Source organism: Chenopodium album, chromosome 16 (genome assembly GCF_948465745.1).
Source record: "Chenopodium album chromosome 16, dcCheAlbu1.1, whole genome shotgun sequence".
Lineage (NCBI taxonomy): Eukaryota > Viridiplantae > Streptophyta > Magnoliopsida > Caryophyllales > Amaranthaceae > Chenopodium > Chenopodium album.
The window spans coordinates 41080848-41096351 of NC_137849.1; positions in this window are offsets into that span (position 1 = coordinate 41080848).

Genomic DNA, 15504 nt, shown 5'->3' on the forward strand with positions numbered 1-15504 from the left:
TCGTTCTTAGTCTTCTCACTCTCTCTCAATGGTTATTAATCATCTATAAGATTTTAATTAATCAACTAATCTAAGTAGCATCCACACCTAATTAGATACATGATTCATAATTGAAATTGCAATTGATGTTAATAATAAGAGTATTTGCATAATCAATTTTCTTTTGATAGAGTATTAAATATATTCATGGGCCTCAACCATCAGCTTAAGCTTTTGGTTGAGTTGGTCCTTTAACATGGTATCAGAGGCCAGGTTTGTTGGGCCGTTCATAACTAGGTATTTGTCAAGCCACTGGTTAAGGGTCGGGGCCTCTATTGGATGTTCATTCCCAAAGAGGATTTATAGTGTACCTTCTGGTGTGCTCTAATTCCAAGGATACTCACAAGTGAGGGGGGTGTTGAAACCCATTGTATTCCACTTGTGAGTGTCCCACATTGAAGAAAGAGTAGAGGTGATTCCATTTTATAAGGTAGCGGAGTAACTCCTACTATTGCCAATTGTTTTTAGAATGGAAGCTCCTAAGCCTTGTTTGTGAACCAAACTCTCATCCTCCTTGTTCGGGTTGTCCAGGCCCATTTCATATTGTTTCGAAATTTAACATTAAAAATAATACTTCGTACAAATATATATGAAATTAATTACACACTCGTTTATTATACAAAGTATAGTGGATCCGCCAAATTTTACTTGGTTTGATATAGAACTTACATAAATCAAAATTTTAGCCAACTATAAAGATATAGAAAGAATGAAATCTTATAATTTTTCGAAATAAACCATTAGATATCCCTCGAACTTTCCACAAGCGCAGTTTGCATTCAACGAGTGGCAATGTCGTACTCTCACAGATACCATTTTAAGCTAAACCCATACCCACCACCAACCCAATCACTCCATTCTGCGCCAAGTTGCATGAGAAACACCCCCTTAAACTCTTTCAAACTCAACTTCGACAGTTCACACAAAAATAACTCAAAAGTAGCAGGTGTCATCATTAGAGATAACACCGGTTCCCTTATCGCAGCTCGCACCTTCAACCTTGGCAACGCCACGGTTTTTGTTGTAGAAGCTACAGCTCTCCAAAAAGGCATCCTTCTCGCTCTTTAACATGGAGTTCAACATTTAGTCATTGAAGGGGACAATCTCCTAGTAATTAATCAACGCAGTCAAAGGATTTTGGACCGTTCCATGGCAAATCGATCACATCATCACCGACATCCTCAATCTTCTTCAAAGGTTTTAACAATGAAAAATCCACCACATTTACAGAGAAGCAAACAAAGTAACGGACTAGATCGCGAATATAGGTTATCTTGTTAGTGATAACATGGACATTACTCTTTGTACTTACTCAACTTTGTACCCTATTATTTCCTCTAATGCGTCCAGGAATTCCCATCGTGAAGAGAGGTTCCTAATGTTCTCTTATTTTTCTTACTAACTCCTTGTGTTTGTAGGATGAGTAGCTCTAAAAGAAGAGCGTCCTACTCCTCCAAAAACATGTGGTTCCCAATAGAAAAAAGTTGTATGATCTTACCCTTAATGTTCTAGTATGTAATCTGCTTTATGATTAATGTAATGTTATATTTGATGTAAACAAATTGATACAACTTATTCAAATATATTATCAATGTGACAAAAGTTTCGCACACTAACATACAATAACTTAGCATTTTAATACAAGTACTAAAGAAGAAACATAATATGGGCGAAGCAAATTTGTTGGCATTAGTTGGGAAAAGACCCAGTACATACGCGGTTGATCCAAGTCTCTTGAACTTGGCTTATAATACAACAAATCGCAACTTAAGAGGTGGAGGATTACTATGGAAGTTGAACGCAAAAACACAACACAAATTCACATGGATTCCTTCCATATTTGTCACACTTTAATAACTAAGTACTACAATACTTTATATTAATATTTATTTTACTTTTTACTATGGAAGCGCGTTGTATTGCTTAACAATCGGCCTACATTGGCTTATGTGTTACCCTTTGTTTACACTTAACAGTAAATCACTAATTTAATTTATCTATGGTAAGTTCAAACTCCAAAGTGGTCCATACTTTTTAAACAAGTAATAATCCTCTTTTAATTTTTTTTTTTTTTTTTTTTTTTTTTTTTTTTTTTTTTGATTCCAAAGAGGTTACAAGCACCAATAGATAAAGAAAAAGGAACAAGAAAATAAACACACGACAAAAGGAAAGAAACTAAAAAACAAGAAAAAAAAGCTACCTAAGGAGGAATAAGACGTGGCATGGCCACACCTAAACCCTAAGGAGGAATAATCCTCTTTTAATTTGATGGTTTATGATTAATTAAAGTTGTATGTCATTTTAATTAGTATTGTTTCATAAGATTCAGCTAGGCTTGGCATCAGGATTCTTGAATAAATTGATAATCTATTTGGTATTTAAGTATCTCTATGCTTGCATTTAGCATAGGTTTTCGATTATCATTAGTGTCTTCAATTTCGTATTTATTATAGAAACAAAATCAGTTTCTAGATTATTTTGCATTTAAACGAATACAATAAGATTATATTTGATGCATTAATGTTTATCCTACTATCTAAACGTACTTTCGATTACACTTTATTTATAAGACGAAGTGATTATATAATTATATTTATAAATCAAAAGACATACTTTACTTCAAATCTTGTCAACATATTTAAGGCCTGTTCACTTCAGCTTAATTTCAATTCAGTTTAGCTCTAATTAGTTCAGTTCAGTTCAGCTCCTAATTTCCTTCTCTCATAAAATATTCATTTCACTTCTATTCAGTTCAGTTCAACTCAGTTCATGTGAACAAACCTTTAGTAAATTCCCTTTTTTTTTTTTTTGTTTAGAGAGCCACAAGGGCGGGGGTGGAACTGGGAGAGAAGTTCTAACCACTTGAGCTATCCCTCACTCTTTTCTATACTATTTAGTTAATTCCTAAACCTTTAATTTGTTGCTTCAACTAATCTCTTTTTCTATACTATGACTGCACGAGTACATATATACGTAGTACGTATTTGATGACAATTGAAGTGAAATAACGATCATCAATTAAAGAAGACAACAAGTGGCTCCATAGATGAATTTGGAAAATAGACATCCCTCCCAAACTCCAAATTTTCCTTTGGCAAATATTTAATAATAGTGTAGGTGTTCGAGACACTCTTCACAAAAGAAACATTATCCCTTTTAACATATGCCCTTTGTGCAATCAGCATACTGAAACAGTTGATCATCTTTTTCTCAACTGCACTAGAACCAAAGAAGTTTGGAATCTCCCATTATCAAAAAAGTGGTTAGATTGCTCAACCTCCTTTCTACAACTAACAGAAACATTAATGTACTTAAGAAAACACCCAAATATTTTAAGGAAATTCATTTTCCTCATTTGGAGTATTTGGAAAGAGCAGAATGCTATTATCTTCCGTAATGAGACCTTTGATATCTTTAGGATTTACCACCGAACACAATTTGTGTTCATGAGTGGCACCAAAGAAGCCTCATAGATACCTTTTCCTCCATAGGATCTCCCATTTCGAGATCCTATAATCATTCATCTCATACTCAATTCCCATCATCCATTTTTAATATCATGGAAGACGCCTCCCAACAACTTCTTCAAGCTCAACTTCGACGGTTTAGTTCGTAACAACTCAGCAACAACAAGTGTTACCATCAGGGATAGCAGCGGAACACTCATCATCAAGGCATCTACGCTCAACTTCGGCAACGCCAAAGTATTTATAGCGGAAGCTATGACTCTTCATAAAGGAGTCCAACTACCTCTTCAATGTGGCATTCAAGACATTGAAATTGAAGGTGATAATATATTAGTCATCAACTCAATAAAAGGAATTTGGGCAGTACCTTGGCAAATTGAACATATTATCGAAGACATTTGTTCTCTTCTTTCTCGGTTTCGCAATTGGAGTATCCATCACATCTACCGAGAGGAAAATCGCGCAGCGGATTGGATAGCTAATGTTGGCCATTTAGTGTGTAGTAGTATGGATATTAATGTTTGTTATAACTCTAGTTTGTTTTCTATTCTTTCTTTTGATACATTAGGAATTCCCCTTGTGAGGAGGGCTTCCTAATGTTTATTTTTTCTTACCTTCTTTAAAAAAATAAAAAAATAAATAAAAATAAAGAAACTCACATATCAGTATCAAGTGAAATGGATATTGAACTTCTAGCACAGTTATATAAGTATATGTAGGCAACTTTCTGTGTCAATTTGATTCATTTAATATAATTCACAATTGGACCATATATAAATTGATCATGCATATGCATTTAATAAAGGAAAAATTAACATTAATAATTTGAACTATGAGGTGTCTTCCCATTTTAATCCCAATTATTATTTAACCTTAAATAATCCTAATTATACACTAACCCTTCCCTAATTAATCTTTATCATTAAATTACTTGTTTAGCTGGTAAACTTCATAAAATTCTTGCTTTCTTTTTACATTTTCTTGTCTTCTTTCTTTCTTTATATCTAATCATGGATTACACCTCCATTAATCATCTTCAAGCTTTTTTCTCTATATTTTTTTTTCTCCTATTCTTAGATAATCCTTCCTGCTTCCCGTAATTTTTTTTTTCTCTTATTCCATCTTCTCTAAACATAGCTTTTCTAGATGTAACTCCTTTTGCCTTTTATTTCTTTAAATACAAGATCTTACACGTCAAGATACATTGTGAAATGTCATCACAAATATGAATTTATCATATTATTTGTGCTTCTAAACTTTGAAGGAAAAAAAAAATCCCCTTTTTTTGCTATTTAAGAAAGGAGATTATGGGTTATTTTTGCAATTGTATATTTGTATGTAATGTATAACAATTAGTGGACTTAAAAGTAAGAAAAACTAAATCAATGCATAATACAAACCAATTAGTACTACATCTTACCATATATTATCGCAATAAATCAAATCCGTAATCACCACAATTTAAGAATTTCTTGCTGCAAATGAAACACTTAATTGATCGAACTCGTAAATGACAACAAACTAGTATGGGAAGTAAATAACAATTGCTAATTATAATGGGTAGCATGTGGCAATTGCTAGCATCACCATGATTTCCAACTACAGAAGGGTTAACAATGGCGGAGCAAATTGACGAAGATGAATTTTTATTTTTTCAACAGGGGTTTTAGTTGAGGAGAGAGAGGAATATCTTTTACTAAGGTAACCCACTAACGTTATTTTATTTTACCGGTTCTTTGGGTTGCCTATATTGTTAGATTAATAAGGGAAGGGTTAGTGCATAATTAGGATTATTCAAGGTTAAATAATAGTTGGGATTAAAATGGGAAGACACCTCATAGTTCGGATTATTCATGTTAATTTTTCCTTTAATAAACAATAGTAATGTAGTTTTTTTGGTTCCCTTTAGGGTTTCTCCCTTGGGAGGGTTTTTCTAGCCTCCATTGCTAGATTATTTTTTTTTATTTATTTTTTTTTATTTTATTTTTTTTAAAGGTTTTCCTTCACTTTTCTCCTATTCTCTCTTTCTCTTTCATCTCTTTTTCTTCTGGTCTCAATTGTAAATTTAGTAGGGGCTTCCATCGGTATTTTTTTATCGATGGTAAGCCCCAAAACCTTTTAATTGCTTTCAACAAATGGATCTCATATCTATGATGGTGTTTATTCTATTAGGTTTAATTTTTTCATTTATTCGTTTGTCAAAAATTGAAGATTTAGGGTTTCACAATCTGCGATGAAGTTTTTTATTAAGGCGATCGTTGATCGAATCTGCGATGTAACTAGTTCTAAGGTGATTTGTACTTGTATTGGAATTTTAGATTTCTTAGGATTTGTTTGTAAGTGCCGTTTGGCTATCTTTCATTAGTGAAATCTTTGTTCTTTTTGTCAAAAAAAAAAAAAAAAAAAAAAAACCTATAGTAATGTAATAAGTTATTACTTAGAGGTTTACGATAGTAAATATATATAGGATAGTAGGAAATTATAGCTCTGTTGTATACAAACCCTAATTATGTAGTCAAATACGAAGATTTATAGCCAATCTTTATGGGTGGTCTAAGGAAAGCCACAAAAAGCAATCTCATATACCTTTGAAGATATTTACCCAATTATGTAGTCGACATGCTAAAATTTAGTTACTTGCTAGTTGCCTAAAAAGAGCAAAACACTTCAATTCTATGAATAATTTTAAAGTTGATAAACTATCTTTAAAAAATTCTTTTTCAGATTTCACACTTAAACTTAACTATTAAGTAAACTAGCTAGCAAATGTAAATTTACTACCTACACCATATGATTCATATTCATGGTATTTTCACACCTATGTTCCTATTTATTAACTTAAAAATTAAGCTAAACTAAAATAATAATAACAACAACAATACTAATAATTTAAAATTTGAAAAATAATTGATGAAATAGCCGGCCACCTATTTCCAACAGAGAGAGTCACAAACATTCAAATAAACAGAAAAACTTTCTTAGAAGACAACCCACATAACCATAAAAAGACAACCTTACCACTCATTATTAATCACTACAATTAACACTTCATAATCATTAATTAAATATTTATAATATAAAGTTTTATTTTTAGTGTAATATATTTATATTTATAATGTAAAAGGTCATACTATTATATGATCTGTATAATAGTAACAACTTTTATGTCCCGTTATTAGTCTAATTAAGTAAAATAAAATATAAAATTAGTAGTCCCCTTATAATCAAACAACACCAAACCACCGTTTATTAATCTATTTCTCCAACAACGTGCTAATCATAACGGTCCACTTACTTTTTATATTTTTATAAAACTATCATATAGTACAAACGTTGAAATATTATTTTTTAAATTTCCAACCGTTGGAAAACTAATTTTTTCCTCCTCAAATTAACGTCCACAATAGTTACCCTACACCCTACTTTCTCAACCGTTAGATCAACACGCCAGCTTTAGTAAACGAGTCGTTTAAAACGTGGACGGTTGAGATTACATGTTGAGAAAAAGTATAAAATTTAACTTTTTTATTTTATGAAAAAACGGCTAGGATTAAGTGTGGGCCACGACAGGTAACATGGGATGAGTTGTCAGTATATTATTAGTTACATTCATAATTATAATTATTATTAAAAAAGGACTATGTATAAGAAGCTAAAAAAGAAAATATTAAGGATAAATTAACATTTATTACATCGATCTCCATGTCATAAATCTCCAATTTAATTCAATTTTAATAAGTATATTTAATGTCTATACATAACCTTAAGGGTTACATATATCATTATCCCTATTATTAACTCTATTCCAAACAAAATTAATTAATTTAATTTAAATAATTTCAATTAACAAAATTTATCCTCTTCATTTTTATTTTTTCTTTAACTTTTTTTTTTTTAACTTATTAAAACTTAAAACCCTCTTTCTTTTCTCTCTCCTATATAAACACTTCCTCCCTCGCTTTCTCTCTTCATCGCACTTCTATCAATCTCTCTGAATTCCCAAATTTTCTCTCTCTAAAACAACTTCGAATTTTTTCTCTCTCTAGAATTTTCAACTTCGACTTCATCTTCTTCATCAAATCAACAATGGCAGGAGCAATCATCACAACAATTTTCTCTCTCCTCGTGGTGTCCGCCATAGCTCAAGCTCCCACCGGAGCTCCGGCAGCATCTCCGATGTCACCACCAACAATGACCGCTACTCCTCCGACACCGACAATGGCCGCTGCTCCTCCTACCACGGCCGCAACTCCCACCACATCTCCCGTTGGATCTCCTCTCTCTCCACCACCAGCTGAAGTTCCCGCCGCCTTCAGTCCCGGTGTCGCCGCCGGACCAGGAGCCGCCGCCGGTCCAGGTGTCTCCGGAGGTCCTGGTATGAGCCCAAGCGCTGCTCCCACCGCTGACAGCTCAAGTGGTTTCAGAACCGCCATTGCTGGTGGATCTGCTGCCGCAGTTGTTTTGGCTTCCGTGTTGATGTTCTAGATAGATCGAGAAATCTTGAGATTATCTCTTTCTCTCTCTTCTTCATTTTTCTCTCTCTCTTCACTTTTTTAGGGTTTATTTATTTTTTTAGTTCCTCGATTTGCGTATATTTGTTTATTTTTGTTTTAATTGATGGGTGGCGGTTGATGGACGGTGGTGGTTATTGTGTTTGGCGGTGTTGAGACTTCATTTTACGGCCCAGATTTCATTTGTTATTACTTGTTATTATTATCATTATTATCATCATTATTATTACCATCATTATCATTATTGTTAATTATTACTCATTTTTACTGCTCTTAATTCCTCTCTTCACTTCAATTTCACTTGCATTTTCTTAAATTTTAAGTCTGATTATTGTTTTCAACTTTTCACATATCTGACTAATAATGATGTAGATGATATTCGATTCGAGTTTAGATTAGAAAACAGAGTAAAGACATAAGACAGCTAACGAAGTAAAATTCCAAAAAATTCCAGTTGGAAAATAAATCGTACAAATTTGTTGGTATTCTAAGTGATATTTTGATCGGTGGAAGTGGTTAAGAAAAATGGAAAAAGATAATGGAAGAATTTTACTTTTATTTTTTTCAAGGAAGAAACAGGTGTCATGTTTAACACAAGTGTTAGGGAAAAGATAGAGAGCACAAGGTTCCAACTAGTTTCCCATGTGACTTTGCTTTTAGTAGCTGGCAAGAAATAGAAGAGAGAGAAAATTCGAGGATTTTTATTTAATTTAAATTCGATTGTGGTATTTTTATTCTGTTGTTGTCACTGCAAAAGGAAGAATATTTATGGTAACACCAAAATAAACTTTACTAAAAGAAAGGAAGAAGGATTCCTTTGTTCATTATTTATGGCTCTGATTTTGCCATATTTAACCACTTTTTTTTGGTTCTTAATTTGTGTTAACTAAGTTTGTTAGTCATGATTGTAATAAATTTGACTACCTACTTTATTAGGTTAGTTTTGGTGAGGTCTAGCATTAACGATTTGAAATGATTCGAGTTGGGAGTTTTGGTTAATTTGATCTAAATGAGGATAGTACCCTGTATTTTAGTTGGTGCTTCTGGTTCCCTGACCTATTACAATGTGGTTGGAAGCTGTAAGCTCTATTAATGAACCAAGAACTTGATTTTCAAATGTTTTACGGAGTACATTGTTGTAGCGACGTCAAATTATGCAATAGAGGTTTATTCGAATTTAAATTTTATGTTTACATACAACAAATCAAAGTTTTTTTGTGGGACCATTACACGTTCACACACGACGCCGGATGTGACAATTGGTAAACTAGCGATGTGTGAAACATTAAAGTTACAACAAATTAAATCACTTGTAAAATACAGTAAAATTACCAAAATTTGATAAAAAAAAAAAAAAGAGTTGTTATGGGATAGGGGCAAGCACAAAGGGGCAACTAGAAGCATAAGATGAAGGGTGAACATATTACAGTGAAGGTGGGGAATTGACCGAGCACATGTTTGGTGTCCCACTGCGCGTGTCAAGCTTGTTGGGCTCACACAGACGTCTTCCTATGTCCGTGGGTCTATTTACTCATTTTTGGACGCCCACAATTATCAGAAGATATCAAAGTCAAGGATAAATAACATAAAAGTGATGCAAAATGGATGTGAACGAACATTTGCCTTAAAATGGAGCTCAGATGTCAAATCAGAGTGAATAGATTTTCTGTCTATCGTATTAAGGTATTCACAAGTATATATACAACCTAACTAGATAAGGGCTCGTATCTTCGGCCCAAGTACACTAAATAGGCTTAACACCCCCTCAAGTTGGAGCATGCAAATCACAAATGCCCAACTTGCCAAGTAAATACATAAATTGGGTTTTGCCTAAAGCTTTAGTGAATATATCAGCTAATTGGTCGGTAGTTTTCACATATGATGGACTAATAGTACCATCCTGAATCGCATCACGAACATAATGACAATCAACTTCAATGTGCTTAGTACGCTCATGAAACACCGGATTCTGCGCAATATACATGCCGATTGACTGTCGCAGAATAAACTCATCGCACGACGATGCGAAACTCCCAAACTAAGAAGCAAGGCCTTCAACCATTTTAACTCATCGGTGGCCTTAGACATTGAGCGATATTCCGCTTCTGATGACGACTTAGCAACCGTGTCCTGTTTCTTGGTTTTCCAAGAAATAGGTGAATCACCCAGAGATACAAACCAACCAGTGATCGAACGTCTTGTCAAAGGACAACTAGCCCAATCGGAATCACACCAACCTGTCAAATGTAAATTACAAGCAGAGCTCAATAGTATCCCTTGACCCGGACAACCCTTCAAGTAGCGAACTGCACGCAGAGCTGCTTCCCAATGATCCTGACGAGGTTGTTGCATAAATTGTGACAAAATATGAACAGTATATGCCAAATCTGGTCTAGTAAAAGACAAGTAAATCAGACGACCCACAAGACGTCGATACATTTCAGGCTCTGCAAAATGAGGAGTCTCTGATTTTGCCAGAGTATGATTTTGCTCAATAGGAGTACCTGCCGGACGTGCACCAAGTAAACCAGACTTTGCAATAATATCAAGAGAATATTTCCGTTGACACAAAAATATGCCCTCCGGACTACGTGCTACCTCAATGCCAAGAAAATACTTCAACACACCCAAATCTTTCATATGAAAACATGCACTCAAGTATGATTTGAATTGTGAAATAGCAGAAGAATCATTACCAGAGATTATTAAATCATCAGCATACACTAGAACACTAAGTTGGATAGTACCCGATTGCAGAGTAAATAGAGAATAATCAGAGTACGATTGTATAAAACCGTACCTTTTCAGAGAAGTAGCCAACTTAGAGAACCAACACCGAGGCGCTTGCCGGAGACCATACAAGGACTTAAGAAGGCGACACACCAAACCTGGTTGAGTGCCATGAAAACCAGGCGGGGGTGTCATATAAACCTCCTCATCAAGATCACCGTGAAGAAATGCATTGTGAACGTCCATCTGGTGCAATTCCCAATTTTTCGCAGCAGCAACAGCCAGAAATGCACGAACAGTGACCATTTTAGCAACGGGAGCAAATGTCTCGTTATAATCAATACCCTCAACCTGATGATTACCAAAAATAACGAGACGGGCCTTCAACCTCTCAATAGTGTCGTCAGAATTAAGCTTAACTTTGTAAACCCATCTGCAACCAAGAGCTTTCTTCCCTGGAGGTAATTTTTCCTTTACCCATGTTTGATTATTTTCTAATGCAGATATTTCTTTCTGCATTGCATCTCTCCACCCTGCATCTTTCATGGCCTCTTTGAAATTTCGTGGCTCTACCACAGTATCCACAGCTGCAATAAATACACGATGTCGCACAGAAAATTTATCACAATTCACAAAATGTGCTAAAGGATAGGGAGTACCTGAGGAGCATGAAGAAGGCGATGAACTGGAGGAGATAGATGGACTAGTAATAGCATGAGCGACATAATCCTTGTGCCAATTCGGAGGGTTCCTAGGACGTTGTCCACGTCCTAAATCATGAGAGGAAGTGTCCGTAATAGCAGCGGCAAAAGGGGTGGGATCTGCCTGGGAGCCACGGGTGAGCTGCGGACTGTCCCGCTCCCAGCAGTCCCAGGGGCAGCAGGTTCCCCCAAGGTGGCAGCGTCCCCCGTGCTGCTGCTAGCAGCCATATCCGAGGCAGCAGACCCCGAGCTGGCAGCAGCAGACCCCTTGGCAGAATTGGCGGGGCTGCTGGGATGTGAGGCATGTTCAACGGAGGCATCACCAATTTCTAAGACGTGCTCAAGGTCATCCAAAAAATCAACATCAATGCCATTTTCCACTCTTTCGGGTGCATTAGTAGAGGAACCATTTGAGTGATCATCAAGCATAAAAGGAAATTCATTTTCATGAAACTTAACATCTCGTGAAACAAAAATATCACCCGTCTCTAAGTCATACACCTTCCAACCTTTCTTCCCATGAGGATATCCCAAGAATACACATTTTCTACTCCTATGAGCGAATTTGTCACCCTTGGCTTTTTTATTATGAGCAAAACAAAGACACCCAAACACCCTTATCACATCAAAATTAGGTAGCTTGCCAAAGAGAAGTTCATATGGGGTTTTATTGGCTAACAAACGAGATGGAGTACGATTAATCAAATAAACCGCCCCAAGTACACACTCTCCCCAAAAAGCTATCGGCAAGTTGCCTTGAAACATTAAAGCTCGACTCACATTAAGGATATGTTGGTGTTTTCGCTCTACCCTCCCATTTTGTTGAGGTGTGCCAACACACGAGATTTGAAACAGGATACCATTTGCATCAAAATAAGGAAGCATGGTTTTAAATTCCGTACCATTATCACTCCGCACACATTTTACAGAGACATCAAATTGACATTTAATCATAGCAAAGAAGGAGCAAAAAGCAGAATAGACTTCAGTTTTGTCATTCAATAAATAAACCTAAACACCTCTCGAAAAATCATCCACAATAGTAAAAAAATAGTGCGCACCACAAGTAGACGGTGTCTTATATGATCCCCATAAATCACAATGAATTAATTTAAAAATACGACTAGCTCTACTATCACTAATAGGAAAACTATCCCGTGATTGTTTCGCTTGCGGGCAAATAGTACAAGCTTTATTCAAAAAATTACTACTAGAACTACCACTAAGAGCAGGCACTAACTTGACTATATTGTCCGACGGATGTCCCATACGACGATGCCATAATTCAAATGTAGAAACCGCTGGATTTGTCACCGTACATGCCTTAGGAATTCGCCGGAAATAATATATTCCATCTATCCGTTCACCGGCTCCAATCAGGCTCCCCGAGTGTTGGTCTTGTATAGCACATAAAGAGTCAGTGAATCGGACAAAACAATGTGAATCATCAATCATTTTAGACACCGAAATTAAATTGCAATTTAATTTTGGGACAAATAAAACATTCTCAAGAATAATTCCATCCGCCAAATAAACTCGCCCCTCCTTCATAGCCATAGCATGGGCACCATCCGGGAGACCCACAGGGCAAGGAGAAATAGAATGTACGTCCATCAAACAAGAATCATCACCAGTAACATGATGTGAAGCTCCGGTATCCACAATCCAAGATAAAGAAAAAGACTCACCGGTCATCTTGTCTTGTTGGTGATTATTTACCATATTCAATAGCATCCAAACATGCTCGGGTTGGAGCTCAGACAAAGCAGAAAGGGTGTCCTGTGAAGGCAGAACAGAGGCAGCAAGAGGGCTGCCCACGGCATTGGCACGAGCCGTGGGCTTGTGGTGATCAACGACAGCAGCAGCAGGCTTCGAGGATGAAGCAGGAGGTGCGGCAGAGGTCTTCCAAGACTGCTGCCCCGTAGGTGCAGCCCCCTTCTTCCCATATTTCTCTACCCACCACTCGGGGTAACCATGGAGCATAAAACACCCCGAATTCTCATGTCCCGAACGCTTACAATGAGTGCAAAAGAGCTTCGACTTATCCACACGAGTAGTCGATTGAAAGGGCTTTCGATCACTTGGAAGAGCAAACACATGTGCATCCACCCTTTCGGCAGAGGTTTGATGGCTACGATCAATTGCACGCGAACGTTCCTCTTGAAGAAACGCTTAATACGCGCGATCTAAGGTAGCAGGAGGTTGTTGAGAGAGCAAATTCGTTCTCACCATGGCATATAAATCATCATCAATGCCAACAAGAAATTGATGCAATTTTTCTTCCTCCTTATCAAGTTCGTACGAGGCAGCCACATTACAGGAGCAATTTCCACATGTACAGCCATGTGGAGGCTTGAGACGGGCTAAATCATCAAAGTAACCCATCAATTGGGTATAGTATTCTTCAACAGAGACGTTCTTCCCCTGTTTGCAGCTTGTGATGGAAGCCCTTAATTGCTGTAAGCGCATCCCATCAGCCACACAAAATCGAGATTCCAAATAATCCCATAATTTTTTCGCCTCTTCAAAGTAAGGAATTGATGCCGCAAGTTTCGGGTCAACAACTCTCAAAACCCACGAAACAAGCATAGAATTAATCGTGTCCCAGTCCAGCAACTTCTTCTTCTCTGTCGGTTTGGTAATGGTTCCATCAACAAACCCATACTTCCTCCTAGATTTCAAGGATAGAGTCATGGCCCTCGACCACGCAAGATAATTTTCGCCCTTCAACACCACATGGGTAATCAAATTACCAGGCTGATCCCCGGCACCAAGGTAAAAAGGTGAAGAAGGATCAAGTTTACCTTCGTCTCCCATTGATAATTGATCGATAGAGTAATAGAGATTAGAGCAGAGTAGTGATTAGAAATCAGAGATTAGAGATTTTTTTTTTTTTAGGGTTTAGAGTATAGAGGCTCCGATACCATGTCAAATTAGAGTGAATAGATTTTCTGTCTATCGTATTAAGGTATTCACAAGTATATATACAACCTAACTAGATAAGGGCTCGTATTTTCGGCCCAAGTACACTAAATAGGCTTAACATCAGATTATGGGGTAAGCTGGTAAGCTTAGTTGAGCCTGATCAACTTAGGGCCTGTTTTGATTTTTTGAATTGAACTGATTGGGCTAAACTGAACTGAACTAAATAGAGATGAAATGAATTGTTTATGAAAGAAGGAAATTAGGAGCTAAACTGAACTGAACTGATTGGAGCTGAAATGAACTAAAATTAAGTTGAAGAAAACAGGCCCTTAGGCCTATTCAGGCTAAGACTTCGAGATTAGATAGGATAACGGATTCCCACCGATAAAGTGTATTAACACTATTTTTAACGCCATGTAACTTGTTATTGCTCGGGTGAGGCATTACCTGAGTACGAGTCTTTGCTTGTCAAAGGAGAACATCAATTTTATACTCTTTGTACCCTTTATTTCTTACATTATTTGACTCAAAAAACTCTCACAATAAATGCGACCAAAGAATAGGAGTATATTCTTTAGGGTTAAAATGTCTTTTATGTAGACATGTTTTTGGAGTCTCTCAATTATTTTCTCCTTTAGAGGGCTTCATATATGAGTTGGGGAAATTCCCTAACTCCATTTTTTTGTTATACTTTTCTTGTAGCCCTCTAATCTCTAGATTTAGTGGAAGTATAGGTCATATCATGTTAGCTGAGTTATAGAGAGTGAGGGATAGCTCAAGTGGTTAGAGCTTTCCTCCCGATTCTAAAGAGATCTTGGGATCGATTCTCACCCCCGCCCTTGTGGCTCTCTAAACACCAAAAAAAAATATTAACTGACTTATATTTACATCCTCAAATTTCATTTTTTTTTTGTCCCTATAAATTGTCACTGAGTGGTATTGTACTTAAACTTATAATGTAAACACATGTTTAGGGATGAACTATATTTATTGTCACAGATAATACCACATTACCACGAGTTGACAAGTACATGTACAATTATATAAAAAGTGATACGATACGTTAATTGCACGTTAACATATAGTTGTCATACTGATTTTTCTATGATATGGTATCAATATTATTGATGT